Source organism: Anguilla rostrata, chromosome 2 (assembly GCF_018555375.3).
Source record: "Anguilla rostrata isolate EN2019 chromosome 2, ASM1855537v3, whole genome shotgun sequence".
In the NCBI taxonomy this organism is placed as follows: Eukaryota; Metazoa; Chordata; class Actinopteri; order Anguilliformes; family Anguillidae; genus Anguilla; species Anguilla rostrata.
The window spans coordinates 12,691,353-12,708,602 of record NC_057934.1 but is presented as its reverse complement, the minus strand read 5'-3'; the positions used below and the strand labels follow the sequence as shown (position 1 = coordinate 12,708,602).

The 17,250-nt window shown below is 40.5% G+C and overlaps 1 protein-coding gene across 4 annotated transcripts in view; it reads right to left on the bottom strand.

Moving 5' to 3' along the window:
* Nucleotides 1-17,250, bottom strand: part of rgs7b (regulator of G protein signaling 7b) — a 73,218-nt gene that overhangs the window by 39,463 nt on the left and 16,505 nt on the right. The window lies entirely within an intron of this gene.

Sequence of the window (17,250 nt, the reverse complement as noted above, 5' to 3'; positions counted from 1 at the left end):
GGAATTCCAAGAAATTCTGATTAGAAAAACTGGCAGAGTATTAACCATGAGAAATATGGAATAGAATTCAAACACATCAAGACATGATTTTGACTATCTTCCACTCGTGGCAGAGAGACCCTTCTAACACATGGTGAGAAACATCCAAAATAAATCACATGTAAAATCCCCATGAGAAATCCAAAGCCAGACTGGCAAGGGGTTACCTCCATACCCACGTTTGTACAAGATTCTGAATGGTTCTGTACATGCTCAGTCTCACCAGTCTCACAGCAGAAGCACAGCATATAACAACGAATCCACGATGACCTTGCTGAAAACAACTGCAATTTGAATAATAATATTAACGTATATTTAAAAAATCAGGTTTTCGTTTCTCCTCGAAGACGGTAGTAATCCAAAAGGCCCAGGTGCGAGGCTTCGATAGCCAGGCTGCCTGCCGGCTGAGCATTTCATTCAGTCACCTGACCTGACACTCATCCCTCCAAGACTAAGCAGCTTTTCCCTTTCAGTCCTATCAACAGTGTCTGATTCCTCCATTATCTGCTTATCTACTTAAAGCAGACCCATCCTCCGAGAAGCATTGTCATTATTGACCAAAACCCTTTTCGTTTGTACGCCAAACATGCTTCTATAAAAAAATAGAGGTCACAGACAATCAATCCTGTAAAGATATGCCAACTGAGTGTTACTATGGCAACGCTTTTATTTGGGGTGGGGAGGGCTAGAGGCAGAAAAGGGGTTCATAGTTAACAGAGGACGGATGTGAATAAAAATCAAATGTGACACGACTAAGGCATTATTCATTCAGTTTAGTGTATGTATGCTTTGACTTACAAAACTGGAATATATTTCAGAATATATTGAAAATATATACGTTATCTATCAATACTTCAAAATATATAGGTAATTATGCAGATTAATGCCACTTCAAAATATTGTGATATGTTACGCTGCTATGAAGCTGCTATCATTATATTTTCCAAAAAGTCATTGTCTACTTTCAACATAGTACAGTCTATTCCATCTCCCTTTTACCCAGACAAGTGACCGTCATCGCCCACCTCAGCCCCTCTGTTGTCAGAACACATGGTGCAGAGAATTTCCTCCATACGCACTCATCGAAGAAGACGAGAGTCTGACAAATCACTTAGTCACTAGGCAAGAAAAAGAGGAACTTGTTGTACTCAGCGACCCGCAAGTGCTTTGTGCTGGCTTTTTCCGCATTTCTGAATAGAATGCAGTTTTGTATTCTGTTATTACTCTAATGAGTACATGTTGTGAGGAAAACTCCTTCTAGCTGCAGAGGGCCAATTTCTGCTTGCTCTTTGCCTCCAGCAAATGAGTATGTTGCAATGTTGGTAATTAATTTCCATTGTATGTACAGTGCAGCTAATCCCACAAGCAATTTCAGCCAAACCAGTTATTTAAAGACCTTAACAACAATGTGCCTCTTTGACTGAAAATGGGCGCTTGATCCTTGGTAGTGGTTAACGTGAATTAGCATTTCTCTGGTAGAAAGCACTCAAATGTCCAGAACATTCCTCAAAATAATCTTTCATGATTTAATGTTTTTGGCTGTTTGGTTGCCTACTGGAAAAAATTAAAGGTTTACTGCCATTGCTCACAAATGTCCCTGTAACGCCCACACAAGGGACACAAACACAGCAAACTTCAAAAAGAATGCTTAATGCAATAAGTACTGTGGGTACACAGCGTAACTCTTTAATGATGAAAATGCATTTGCTGACATGTTCTTATACAGACATGCAAAAAAAAATAACACTTTTCCAACGTGACCACTCCAGAACACAGGAGTTACAAGTCACACATCAAATATTCAAAGGATGCACTGACAGATTCACGCTCTTGAATTTCCAATGTTAATTCCACCTCCCGCTTCAAACACAACAGACACTTTCGGGGAGTTAGCGGTACAGTGTTACGTACATTCTGAACTACGGCAACAGTGTCAATATTCCACAGCAACCTATCCTGGCAAAAAAATAAAGGCCAACAACAGTGCTTACTGAAACATCTCGACCTGAAGCTGCTACTAATGCATCCGATGGTACACACAATAGGCACTGCAGATAGAGCTTTCCCTAAAGGGCACATTTACACAGTACAATTAGCATTTTTCCAGTGACTCATCATCAAGCTCACAGGCATTAAACTCAAAAGGGTTGCTGCAAATAACTCCCCATCAGGAGTAAACATGGTAATACGTGTTGTGATTAACTCTCAGAAGAACGCTCGTTTTATCTTTAGGGAGTATTTGAGTGATGACAATCATCTTATGTTCCATCTTTTGGCTTGCTCATCTACGCTACACACTGCTGCAGCAACTAGGTGTATACAGAACACCCATACATGTAAAAATAAGAATAAATGGTAAAAAGACTATTTAACATTCATACTGAACCTTAACCGTTTGAAGAGTAGGTTTTTTTATTTTTTTATTTTAAGTCAGTGTTCAAGGACTCCATTGCTTGACATTGCTAAAATGTTCAGTTAAGAACATTCAAAACACACAATTTTTGATCTTAATCCTTAAAGGGTTAAATATGTGCTTTTCCTGACAAAGCCCAATAACTCTTAATGCTCCTGATTACTTATACACTATATGACAAAAAGTATGTGGACACCTGACATCCAACATCTCATCCAAAATTATGGGCATTAATATTGAGTTGGTCAACTAGAATGTCTGCATTAACATATGCCTTCACTGGAACAAAGGGGCCTTCTCCACCCCAGACTAAGGGGTGTCCAGATACTTTTGGGCATATATACAGACGGGTGAGAAATTAAAGGAAAAGCAACATAAAGTGTCTTAGTAAGGTGTTGGGTCACCACAAGCTGCCAGAACAGCTTCAATGTGCCTTGGCATAGATACTACAAGTCTCTGGAACTCTACTGGAGGGATGATTCACATCCATTTCATACTCATCAAACCATTCAGTGACCCCTGTGGATGGGGGCATTGTCATTCTGGAACAGACCACTCCCATCAGGATAAAAAAAAAAGTTTCATTATAGGATAAAGGTGATCACTCAGAAAAACTTTGCATTGATGTGCAGTGACCCTTCCCTCTAAGCGGACAAGGGGACCCAAACCATGCCAGGAAAATTTCCCCCACAGCATATCAGAGCCACCGGACCCCCTCACTGAAGGGGTCAGGCATTCAGGCCTGTACCGTTCTCTTGGTGTACGTCACACGTGCACTCACCCACTTGTTGAGAATATGGAGAAGGATGACTCATCTGACCATATCACTTTTTTCCACATCTCTGTAGACCAGTGCCTATGGTTTTTGCACCACTGAACTCTCAAATGTGCATTCATCTTTGTAATGAGGGGTTTATGCACTGCAAGCCTACTAAAATATTCCTCTCTATGTAATTGTCAACGGACTGTTCTTGCTGACACAATCTGATCATGTTCTGCATTGACATTCTTAGTCATCTGAGGAAGAGCTGCTCATCTGTTTTTCCTTACATATCACACTAATGCACAAGCATCATGGTCACTGGATTTGCACTTTCTACCATAATCTTTGACCCAAGTTACTGATGCCATAGATCTAAATGCACATATCACTTTAGTCTCTGTTCCTACTGAAACACTAGCCAGTTGAGCAGTCTTTGTGACTGAAGCTCCTGCCATCCATGCTCCAATAATGAACCCTCTTTCAAAGTCACTTTTCCTCTTGCTGTCTTGATCCAAAATTGAGGTCAACTGGGCCTGCTAAAAATTTTTATACATACCGCAGAGCATAATAGATGTTAACTGCTGAATTGTGTCATGTAGTACACCTGTATGGAAGAATGATTTATTCAGGCTTATTCTTTTATTTGTCACCCATCTATATCTGCTATAGCTGAAAAAAAACTGTTCACCTACCCAAGACCTTTTTAGTCCATCGCTCTATACAATAGAAAGTTCACACGACACAGTACTCCATTAAGAGTAATCTTAATTTAAAACCGCAGGTACCTACCTAAGAGAATTGTAGATCAATACTAGCTTGAGCACATTAGCATTACAGGACAACAAATAATAACAGAGAGCTGGTACAGATCCCAGTTTTAAACGTCCTGAGAACAATCGCCATCAGTAAAAGCACATCAGCTGCGATCAGTTTCATCATTCAAGCAACACCTCACCTGTGTCAGGTGCCGCCAGATGTCGAAACTATATCCATCCAGGAAGACAGGGGGTTTGAAAAACTGTAAATAAGCGGTGAATCATTCTGTTTGAGCTGTTCTTCCATGTTTACATCTGCCTGCGTCATACAAAGTCATAATGTGTTTGGACGTGCCACAAAAAGTCAGCATCAAACTGGGTCAAAGTTCAAGCTATTTGCGACTCGCCATTAATTTTGAGCCGCGCACTACGCCAGGCGTATCATTGCTGCCAAGTCAGCCGTCAACACCCCCTCCCTAGGAAAATTAATGGTTTGATGTCGTGTTGAGCGTTTTGACGCTGATCATGTGCAAGCAGCTTTACTCTCAGGAATACAAAAATATTGTATCACCAAGAATGTTCAGAGGCCTATTTATAATCGCTAAGTGCAAAGTTTGCCTAGCAACACCATGATGGCTCGTTACCCTGTGGCATACCCTCTATTGTAACCCCTCCTCATTTTCAGACCTGCAGTCTTTATCAGAGACCAAATTCTGAGGACAGCACCCAGAGAAATTAGAATATAAAACTCTTTGCTGGGTATCTTGTGCAAAGTTCAGTACACGCATCTTGTTTGAGACAATCGGCCATGTCTGTTTTCTGAATTTCTCTCTCTCTCTCTCTCTCTCGCCGAAGCAGCCTCTGCACAAGTCAAAATCAATCATGCAATCAGCTGGAAAATAAATAAATCATGTTATTACACACAAATTCAATTAGGCACAAATAAACATTTTAATTTGAACAAAAGCAAAACGCAGTCACCCCTGTGACAGAAAGTCTCTTCATAGACTACTCAATGAGTCAGTGAAAATGAGGCTAATGTTGTCAAATACCTTTTCAGGCCATCACGCATAACCCAGTTCCATTTCATAATGTCCATTATCCGAGCTCATTATGGTTTCTAAATACATCTCTCTCTCTGGGTACACAATTGCATGGCTGCCAGCTGTGTCTGTTGATGAAGATGCACCCAGGTAATTTCCGCACGGATTAAGATATTAATAAATCCTTTTGTGGCTCGAGCAATCTTCTTCACAACATCGTCCTCCATCAGGATATGAGCGAAGTCTTATTAGAGACAAAAAAACTTTTAACTCTTGTCTTCTTTGGCGTTAGCCTTTGCTGTTGCTTTCCACCGGGACGACAGGGATTAATTCGTTTTCATCAAGTAAGGGGATGATAAAGTGCATGTAAACGTGCCTTGAGGGCCTCCCTTTAATTAGAAGGAGGAAAAATACGGGACGGCCGTGTCCATCACAGAAGCTTAAACTGTCCCCCTGGACCCGATCACACTAAAATGCTGTTTCCTGAAACGCGGCTGAGCACTATTTTACGGCTCCCCCTCTCTCTGGCAGAGGAATTACACAGGCCAGACGCCTCTGTCAAGAACCACAGTCAGACCACGAACAGGGAACCGCGGTTTGGCTTTTGGTTTAGAAACAAATAAAATCACACTAAAAAGTTATAGCTGTTCATTGAGACTACAGTATGGAATAAACCGACATTTGGTCATTAAACTTGACTTGCAAACAAAGGTTCTAAATGAGGGTTTGTTTCAAGTTTTACTATGAATACTGTATGATATGTTTCTGTTCCTGTGCAGTTTGAATTAATCATCTGGCCTCTTTAAAAGGACACAGTTTAACATGGCTGACCGCAACTATACTGTAAGGCTGAACCATGTGATGGAAGATATTTTTCTTTTCCTGTCATGCCTGATATGTCAAGGTCGGAGGAGTGGGCTAAAACCCATCTGAGCTCGGACGGAAAGCTTTCGCTCCGCTGAAGGTATCACGTGATGCTGTGGGCGAAGAAAAGTTCTGTAAATTTTATGTGTTAAAAAAAGAGAGGAATTATGCAATTAGTGAGGAGATATCTGTACCCATATGGTGTTTCCTCTTTGGAAAAAAACAGAAGATCCTGAATCTCCGGTTTTTGACTTATTTCGTGACCTCAGGAATAATATTAAACTGCAGCATATGGTGTGTTGCTCCCTGAGGTGCGTTGGCAGGGTTCTCCTGACAGGGATGCTTTCACCAGAAACCAAAGGAAGAATAGATGTGTTCACGAGGAGAACCGACTCTACGCCCTATTTCCGATGAGGATTCTATTAAAAATATAAAATCATCTCATAACGACAGGTTCAATAACAGTCTATTCAGTGCCTACCATCATATCATTGTCATGGAGCATTATGCGGTGAGTGTGTCTGAGTCATGGTTTCAGTCAAATACAGCTCTAAGGCAACAGGATGTAACTTATAGTCCCATTGACTCTGCAGTTTTAAAATGTGGTAGATTTATACGTATAAATACTATTAGAGCACCGCTTAATTCCACCACTTCAAACCCTGCAATCAAGAACAGCGGCAAGACCCTGGTAAGTTCCGGAAGGGTTTTTTATTTCAAGTTTAACTTAATTACTTAAGGCAGGTGTATGCAACCAGAGCAAAGATTTTGTGGAATGGAGCCTGACAGTAGCAATGGTATGACAGTAAGAATAAGAATATATGTAAGAATATATATGCAAACAGCTAAAATATAAGCACACTAATGCCATTTCAGTGCTTAACAAATACCCTTAAGGACAGCAATAATCATGCACACACAGAGCTTAACAATCACCTTAATGTAAAAGATACACATTTAGTATCATAGTATTCAGATGGTTAAATATAATGATCCACACAAACAAACTTATCCCACATAATATGACCACACTCACAGAACTATAATCAGAAAAGATATTTAAAGTTGCATTGTCTTATGTGTCCAGTTTCAGTTGAGTGTGCAACTAATGCTACTGAACAAATACTTTAATTCTTACTTTTGTACATGCAGTTCCCCAAAAAGAAAATTAACATCCATAGCTCCAGATAAATGGGTCTCCTTCAGTCCAAAATCAACACTACTTTTCTTGCACCCACCCAAAATACAATCATGCCACACAAAATCTGACACTACTGCAATTCAATGTCCCATGTACTGTAGTAATTTAAGGTAGTTGAAACCAGAATGCTGTATAACTACAGATAATTTTAATAAAATTTTAATTTTAAGAAATGGTTTTTGATACATTTTATTTTCATGATTTTGTATGCTGTTTTCTTTGACACAACGAACAAATTCTGTGCAGAACCACAAGAAACTCAATTAATACTTAAGAACATAAGACCATAAGAATGTTTGCTGAAGAGTGCAGACCATTCAGCCCGTATAGGCTCATAATGTTGCATACTATCTAGAGAGAATCTAGCACTGTGTCTTGAAAACCCAAAGCATCTTTGCCCTTCTCTGTCTAAAGAAACCCTTCATGATATCCGGGATATATTCGCCTTTATTTGCCTTCAATTTCCACCTAATAAGCCTAGCCTTTTGTAGAATAGAGCGAATACAAAAGGTTCTCTGCACTTTTTAAATTTGCTCTATAACCCAGCTCTCCATAACATCTCAGATACATGCATTGTTTGCTTCAATTATTAATTCAGATTCAAACATAAATAATGGTAATAAAATGGCAGAGCAGTACTCACATACTGTACTTACAGCTGTGGCTCTTATTTACCACCTACATTTACACCCATTAATTTAGGCCTCCTTTTCACAGAGCAGATTTATAGGATTAAACCCATCACAGTATCACACGAATGAAGCCTCTTCCATTTTTGTTACTGTTACTGTTCAGTATGAGCAAACGGTTTATCTGAAAAAAATGCATTGTCAACCCTTCAATTACAATAACAGCCACGAGGAGAGTAAATTACTATTTATGAATTACCAAAGGTGCTTTGTGGAATAGGCAGCATGAACATTCAGACAGCTGGTAGAGACCACTAAATGTCATGTAGGCCTATATTCCATCAACATTTGTTCTTAATTTTGACTTACAAAAAAATACTAATATTACAAACACAACTGTGTTTATAACTAAACTCAACAATTAAATGTTGATTTAATTTGTCAGTCAAAGTTAAAGATATAAAAGAATGAACTGAATCCAGGCCTAGTTTGCAAACACCAAGGTGACAATAAAGATTAAATTTAAAAAAAGAAATTACTTTTTCAAAGGTAAAGACAACAGGAAAAACATAAACAATCCAGCAATGAGAAGCCAGGTGTCATTTGGACAGTGTCAGCCCGTGATGTTGAATTTGTACCCAAAAGGTTTTTATGCACAACTGCAGGACAGAGCTAAAGGACGTTGTCTCAAATATACCAGCAGTGCTTTGACTTGGCAATGGTATTTAGGGCTCTCTTCCTACATCAGGACCCACGCAGCATCCTATAGAGTCCCTCAACGGCTGGTGGCGTCACTGAATTGTTAATGTAGCTCAGGAATCACATCTATAATTCAGCAGAAGGATGACACTTCTGATGTCTCCATGGATGACCGATGTTTAACCTTGAGCTTACTGTCACCACGGCCTTGCAAATGGGCTGTTATTAAAATCCATACAGCTTCATGTCAGCCCTATCACAGAGCTACGTCATACCTGCTGTAAGGAATACAAACAAGCCCACGGGCTCAGGTCTGTATGTCAAATCCAGTGAAGTCATAATCTATATTGCAGGACGTCTCTTCATTATCCAAAGTGTTTAAATATAAATAATTTTTGAACAACATGCCCTTTCCTACAGCTGCATTTGTAGGTCCCGTCCCCAAACTGTCCCTGGTCTAACAACCACAGAGCAATGTAGCCATTGAGCGGGTAGGCCACGCCCCTTACACAGCTGCTGCAGGTCGACTGCAGGCACCTACTCAACCAGAGAATTCGCTCTTGGGTGATGAGGTGTAGAATACTCTACCTACCAATATTCTTCTCTGAGCAACAACACAATAAGCCAGAGGCAGAAAATCAGTATTTGATTTTGATTAATAGTGAATGAAAAAAAATGGAAACGCCAATGTAAAGTCACTTAACCGAATGCTGGGCCACCACTGTTTCTGATTAAATTGGCTGCTCTTCAGCCAGATGGAAAATTTATGGTAAATTGATCTGCAATAGGTCGCCTGTTTGGCACTTTGAAATAATGCATGGACATCATGATCCGCTTACGGTCATGCTAGCCATAATTACAGGCAACCAGAACTGTCTAGCATTTTTATGCATGACCCTATGCATGCTGGAATGATATCTGCTTAATTAATTTGTAAAATTTCTGTGATTAACAGTGTCTGGTAAGTAACAGTGGAAACACATACCCCTTTTTGTATTCTTATGTTGATTTTGCTTTTCCAGTGAACAATTCCATAAAATGCATAGCTGCCTTTATGAAAGTTGGTTTGTTCAATACATTTTGAAGCACGGTTTTGTCATCTGTTCCTTCATATTCATGGCATGTATCATTCAGATGTGCAGTTGGAATAAACACAAAACAAATTCATTGTACAAACAATATTTTCAGAAGGCCCTTTGGTAATTACAGAGGTTCTGCAAGCACCCACTTCTTATGGCCAGGAATTGAATCAACCAGTAAGCATTAGCATTCATGTTGTACCTCTGCGGCTAAACAAATGACTTTCCTCAGGTAGCAGAATAAACACTCTAAGCGACAGCCATTGTTCGCATGCTCAGCACCTTAGGGGACAAATGTTAGACCAGTATAATCTCTACATATTCATGTCCTTAGCTCTGATTTTGAAGACTGGGACAAACAATTTGAATATTACATGAATGAGGCAGGCACAAAGCACTGATTGAGCCCAGTTCCCAAAACAGTTGTAACTGGTTTAACAGCATTAATATTCTGCGTCGCCTGTAAATCACCCAATGACAGAAACCCAAAAAACGAATAAATAAATAAAGAAATAAATTTCCCTCTCAGCTCCACCAGACATTTCTCAGAGGGGTAAAGGGCATGTCAGTCCGCGTATTAAAAGGAATATTGACACTGCGGTTCATTGATGCGTCCAAAAGGGCTGGACAGAGAGTGCAGGCCCGAGTCACAGCGGTGGAACAACAGCCACGCGCTGTAGTGACTTTCAGAGAGAGGCAGAGGACACATCCTTCTCTGCCTCACCTCTAAATTATAATTGGTTCTGTAGCAAGATAAACGACGTTTAAAAAGGAGCCCGAAAAGAGCAGGTGAAGAAATATATAACCTCGCTATGTCATATTTCCATCAGGACATTATCATTAAAAATAATAATATGATGTTAACTTCCACCGACTAAGTGTTTTAGAAATGTCATAAGGTTATAAGACTTTTTCCTGCGGTTAAATCAAGTCAGTTAAAATTCTGTGCACTGGCTAACTGGCACAGTATTCAAATTCGTTTGCATAGCTGGATCCTTGGATTTGTGTATACATGAAACCAGCAAGACGGCAATGGTTTTTGGTTGCAGTAGCAATGCTATATTCTATATTATAGTCTTTGTAAGAGGGTGTGTTTTAAGAGACCTTGAATAGATATTTCAATCTGAGATATTTTTCACATTTTGTGACAATCTGACTGATGATGAATTGTGTTTTTTCTGTGTCATTCAAATCTAAAATGCATCAACATGTTAACAAGACCTTGATAACCACCTGCATATCTGACACACAAACTGAGTTACAATGGCTTTAGAATGGCACTATGTGAAAATGCATAATATTTCCATATAAGATTTATGCCTTACCAGCAAATATGCTACATATTTGCACCTAATACTTTCATTTTTCCACTCGTGCATAGATTCTGTAAAAGTGACGAAAGCACTTGTTTTGTCCTTCTGAAGTAAATCATCATCAGGAATCTGAGATAAGAGTGTGAAAGGATTAGCACCATTGTGTTTGAGAGCATGGCTGTTCTCCAATAATTGCAGAAAAACTTCCAGTTTACTGGAGGACACAATGCAAACGCAATCAGCTGCTTGCACAAATTTACCATTTCCTCCCTGCAATTAAACCAAACAGCCATTAAATCAAGTTTTATTTTTTTATTTTTTTTACAATTACAGGCGTTGAAACTTGCCCTCGTGCGGTTAAAAAAGAGGGACAGCTGTGCTGGGTGATTGCGCTCGACGTCTGAAAGGGTTTTGTTCTGGAGTGCGCCGGGAGCCAAGGAGACGCAGAAACACAGACGAACGGCAGCCGCTTAGAACCTCGGCACTAAGAGCTACTACCCGAAAAAGACCGTTACGAATCGCGCGGAAACGCCGGGCATCATCAGCACCGGCCTCCCGCCCTCGTCCCGCAGCGTGCGAAAGCGACCGCAGCAGACAGACGCGGGTCGTCGCGCACGTTCCAGCGACGGAAGCCGCCAGCAGCCGACCTCCCGTCAACAACGTTATTGGGAGATGATGCGAATTTTAAGTGCCTCTGCCTCTGCCCTCTGTCCCGACTCTGAGGCATGCCGAGAGTTTAATGCCATGGAGACGTGCCGCACCAGCCGGAGAGCAGGCACCGCTGAGGAGCCTGTCAGGATTCACCACGTCAGCGCAACTGCATTGCCTTCTACTGCGTGCTACTGTACATTTAAATTCACTTACCCAATTAACGCTTAACCGTGCACTGCCATGTGTCAAAATGCAGTGTAAAGCTTTTAACTGAGTCCCTAGAGCTTTGGAGCCATCCAGGTAAGGCTCTTTTCTTAATGGCAATGATGCAGGAGAAAATGTCATCTGGTGGCTAACTGATTATTAATGAACAGTGAAGCAGTTCTGAGTGAGGTACTCTCTCCACTTGTGCATCTGTGAGAGCACACAGTGGTCTTATTCTCCACTGTGAGCATCTTGTTTCTGAGCAGACAAAATCATGGAATGCAGAAAGCAGATTCTCCAATAAAACTACTTTTTAGATAGCATGCATATTGGTAAGACATCCAAATGTCACTGCTATCCAATTACCACTGACTAATGCTGTATAGCTGGGCATTATGTTAGTATTCTGAGACTGTTACACTTATGTCATCTCAAAATGTCTTATATTTTAACTGAGGTTGGGACATTTTTTAACTATTTCACCTGAGTGAAATATTTCTGTTAGCCTGATGTAAACCAGATGAAGGTATTGAACCCTCACATCAAGGACAGGAGGCACCTCGGTCAGGAGCTGACTATTCCACAGTGACAGGCTTCTTAGCTGGCCCAGCTGTGTGCCCCGTTTGCTGTAAGTCTAGTTTGCCAAGACAGAGTCAAGACAGAGGGTAACATTTTCCTTTAATGATCCTTCATAAGAGCTTTTATAACTCCTTTATTGGCACAGAATATACATTCAAAATTGCTTATGTCAATAACCTTGCATAGGAATATGGTATGTCATGGCAATGTCACATGCTGCATCAGTGCAATATCCAACCATGTGCCAATTTGTGATTACTGAGACGCATGTATGAATATATACTGTAGGTAGTGCTTACAAAGGTGGTATGTGCTGCTAGTGAAGGAGTTATATAGTTCTTACGAAGGATCATTCACAGAAAGTGTTACCAGTCAGAGGGAGCATGGTAAACTCATACTCAATTCAGGCCAAATTAATCTCAAGTCTCTAACTTAGACAAAATTAGAGATGAAGCGAGCAAGGCCAAGGGTTGCTATACGCTGTCAGAAAAAAATGTGTGCAGTAGAGGCCTGTTTTTGTTCTCTAAGATACAATTAATGTTCTCTCACAGGGTCATATTTGTACCTTAGAATACTAATCTAAAAGGGTAAAAGGTTCAATTGAGGGCATACAACTGAGAGCACTGCCCCAGTGCCAAGCCATTGTAACCCCAAAACTGTAGGTACAATGTTTGCGCATTTTTTTCTGAGTGTACTCATTCATCTCAATACCTTTGTCTGGCTGTCCTTACACGCTCACTATTCGTGAGCCCTGTTATCTGCAGTAAATCACGATACACATATCCAAGGTTAGACAACACCGAGCAAACTGACAGCAGTGGGTCTCCACGGAACAACAGAGCAAGGCTACTCTGATTCTTAAGGCCCTTGAAACGTCGGCTACTTTGATCTGTGAATCTGCATCTATGCTTGTTTACCCTGTTTAAAAGGAGACAATCAGCAGCTGAGGCTCAGTCTGAAGCAGTAGATGAGTGACCCTTAAGCCCCACTGCAGCCTTCCCTCCCTTGCTCTACACTTTGATGAGGGGGCTAAATGACAGCATGACTCAGAAATGCCCTCAGCCCCCCTGCATCACATGACAGAAATTCAATTTCTGTCTTCTGTCCCTGCCTCAGCTAACCCAGCTCTTTCACCCTCCTTAGACCTGCCCTATCACTGATGTCAAAGGAGGTCCTGCGTGATCACGGCTGGTCGAGAGAGAAAAAATAAAGACTCACAAGGCAGTTTGCCATACGGTCTCAAAAGTGTGTTATGTGCGTGCCCATGAAACAGGATACAGAGGTGCATCAATATAAACTACTGTAGGCAGCTTGAGAAATTGCATTCTTCATGCTAATGCGTATTGCTAGCGCTGATTTTTTTATGATTTTTTTTTTTTTTTGCATGTTTTGATCAGAATCTTTGGGGATTTGGTGCAAAAAAAACAACATAACAACTTCTCAAGATGAAGAGGATGTCCCTGCCTTTTGATCCTTACTTCCACTCAACGCATGAAAGCCAGCCATTTGAAGGAATTCAAGCACACTACTGCTAAAGGTATCCATACCCTCCATATGAGAGCTGATTTTTAATAATGGCTAAAAACAGATAATTAAGGGTTGTAAACACACAATTACAGAGGGAGGCACAGGATTAGCTAAAGTACGGGAAGCAGTAGTGTATTGTGCTGAGCTACAGTGACTGTGGGAATTGTGGACAATTCAATGGTTCCCTTACACTACACAACTGCATTATGAGTGATTGCATTATGAGTGACACACTTCTTATGAAAATATATATTGACATATATTCAAATATGAAATCATTTTTATTTCAAATGGAATAAAAACTGTCAAAACTCTTGTGGTCTGATCTGCAAGGGAAAAAGCATGATGTGGAATTATCAACTGCAGCCCATGAGTCATTATTAAGACCAACTGCTAGTTATTGAGCGAAGGGGAAAGTGCACTGCACTGCACTGAACTGTTTGCTGGAAAATACAATGGGGCACCCTTTTGCATCAATGCAGCTCACTGGGAACATACAAATGATGCACATGTGCTGTCATTTTGCATACCACGCATGATACAATGGAGCAAAGAGAAGCTGTCAGATAAATTGCATCAAGTGAAGCATAAAAACTTGCACTGTCAGGCTCGTAAAAACAAGCAACTCGCAAAATGGCCTAATCACATGAATGAGAGTATTCTGTGTTCACATGCATTTCAGTCAAACCACTCAATAACTCCTTTCTCCCCCTTTCTCAAATATACTGTTAACAGCCTTCCCTTCAGCTGTCCAATCAAATAAATTCCAATAGAAAAAAAAAAAAGCATGGGTTTGAACCGACAGCAAAATAATATCCACAACACAGCCAAGCATGCACACACATGATTTGACATTAACGCACTGTAATATGAACATAATCAAATAAACATCTTAATTGAGCATATGAGCACCAGCGATGCTCACGCGTTTCCCGGCTGTCGTTGACTGCTAAAAAGGGACATGACCGCTTTTCTGAGTAATAAAAGTGACCTTGTTCAACGTCATTCCACATAGACATCATTCTTTAATGGGTGCTCAAGGGTTGATGGGTAACATATGAAAGCTACAAACTGACATCATTCATTCCGTCGGTTCCGCACCGCCGTGAGGAGAGTCCCCTCTCGACGTGCGGCACCGTACCTGCCATGAAGGGCGCAACCCAAAGGCATGCTGGGTCACGTGTCACATTTAGCAATTAATCTTTAAGTGATTTAGCGATTCAGTCATCTCAAATGACGAGAGCTCCTGGAAGCGTCACTGTTTTGCTGAAAGTACAAAAGCATAGCCATCATATATGAGATATTACATATTGGCATTTACATGAACCTCCCATTTTTCTGATGCCGTCAAGGAGCAGTTATGATAAAGTGAGGATACATGAACACTGACTCACTCCACACTGAAACACTATGGCCTCCAGAGACAGTTCAACAGAATATTCTGATACAATTTACGATGCGATAGATAAGATTGGCAAAGATGATGATAAAATTGCTTCAGCAAAAAATTTGGTTGAGCTGCCAGTAAAAGGTCTCCACTTACAGTGACAGTAAGGTGTTAAACAGCCTGCTTCATTCTGTCACCTGCGGAATTTCTGTAAGATATTATCGGTAGTTTCACAAATTTTCCCTACAGATTTACGAACGCATCACTGGCTCTACCTAATATTGCTGGAAGTAGCATTCTGTTTATGAGTTTTTCTGTTTACTCCTGTTCACTGGGAAGTTTGGACTCTAGTAAAGTTTGTCTGTGCTCGGCGTGTTTCAGCATAAGACGGAATTCGCAGATTTAGGAAGGTTCCTCAACGTTTTCACATGCTCAGTAATGAACTGTTTGAATGCAATTTATACAGCTGTCGAACACTGACAACAGACAGACAAAATAACAGGGTGAAGCCTTGCACACTTTCCAATCAATAACTAAATAATCAGACCTATTCACGGCCCAATTAAACGAATGGTCCCTAAAGCAGAAATATTCTATTTTGTTTTTCTACAATTGCATTTAGCAAAAAAAGATTCTGCCGTGTCAATAATTTAAACCAGAGTTCTGACATCTATGTATTTTCCGTTTTGTGAAAATCAAGAAAGACAGAAAAATACAGAGAAAATATATGCACCCACTGTCGCCCACTCCTCAACCAGATTGCCGGTTATCATTGACGGACTGTTTGTCCGTTATCCATTATTGCTGGCTGCGAATGACCCCGAAGGGCATACTACAGTGCACTGTCATTCCCGACTTCTGCATGGCTCAAAGGCTCTGAATTAAACACTGGCACTATGCATTTGGGTTGGTTTCAGTGTCATCTTTTTCATTTTCAGCAGCCTTGACCTTTAACAGGATAAGCCATCTCATCATCTGTTTCAGCTCTCTATCTAATGGGGTGATGTGCTAATGCAGCACATGCCACTCAAGGCGGGTATCGCTGTCATTCACTGAGAATCCTTACAAACTGAAACCAAAAAATATTCACTCAAAATATCCATTCTCCATAGTTTTCTAAAGCATGCATAAATAATTAAATTCATTTAATGCACAGTATATTTTTCAGATAGCTGCAGGGAATGTGTTAAAACATATTCCATTGTCCATCTCAGCGTAAGAGTGTGGGTTGTACCAAAAAAAACTTAAATCTCTAACACAAATATGCAGTTCCACATTTTCCCCTGCAATGTAAAGAAAATGAGCTCATTATCTGCCACTAAGAAATTAATTTTAATTTGGTTAGTGATGCACGTTCAACCACATGCCCATTGTTGCCCAGTCCTACTTAACTGGAAACCACAGAATCATGTCCTCAAATGACACTAACAAAATTCACCTGCAATTCACAAAGAAGCTGAAGTTCTCCCTTATAAACAACACAAAGGCATCTGATTGTTTGAAAATGGAAAAAGATGGGCTTTTCAAAGAGTGTATAAATGCATGCTGGAACTGAGCATCCAAATAATCAGCTATTGTGCAAGGGTCCTTTGGTAGAGCCTCAAGAAACATGTTTTATCTGTGCTTTTACAAAGGTCTTTCAGAACATATTTACAGGTTACTGAGGGAGTGTTGAAACAAATGCATTTTTCTTTTGAGGAAATTATGCTATTTTTGTTATATTAATCTATTATAACCACTCACTTAAAGCAGATATGACATTAGTGTTCTCACCTGCCTGAGCAGCAGGGCATCACTAGGTTGTATCCACACAGACCTGAAGAGATTTGCCTTTCGGTGCAGCCAGCACCCCTCCTCTCTACATTTGCTACCGTACCACTGGGGTACCACGTGACCCTTCTTTGTTACCCTGTCCTCATTTCTGAAAGGTCAGCTTTGAAAATTAAATAGATTCCTCTGAAAATGTGATCTTTATGACCCACATAACACCTCCAAAACAGCAATCTGTACCAGGGAATGAGCTTCTTACCGCGGGGCTGGTGCGCAACTAGAGCGCTAGCCCAGAATAATGGTAGAAGCGAGCTGCGCTGGTCCAGTACCGCAA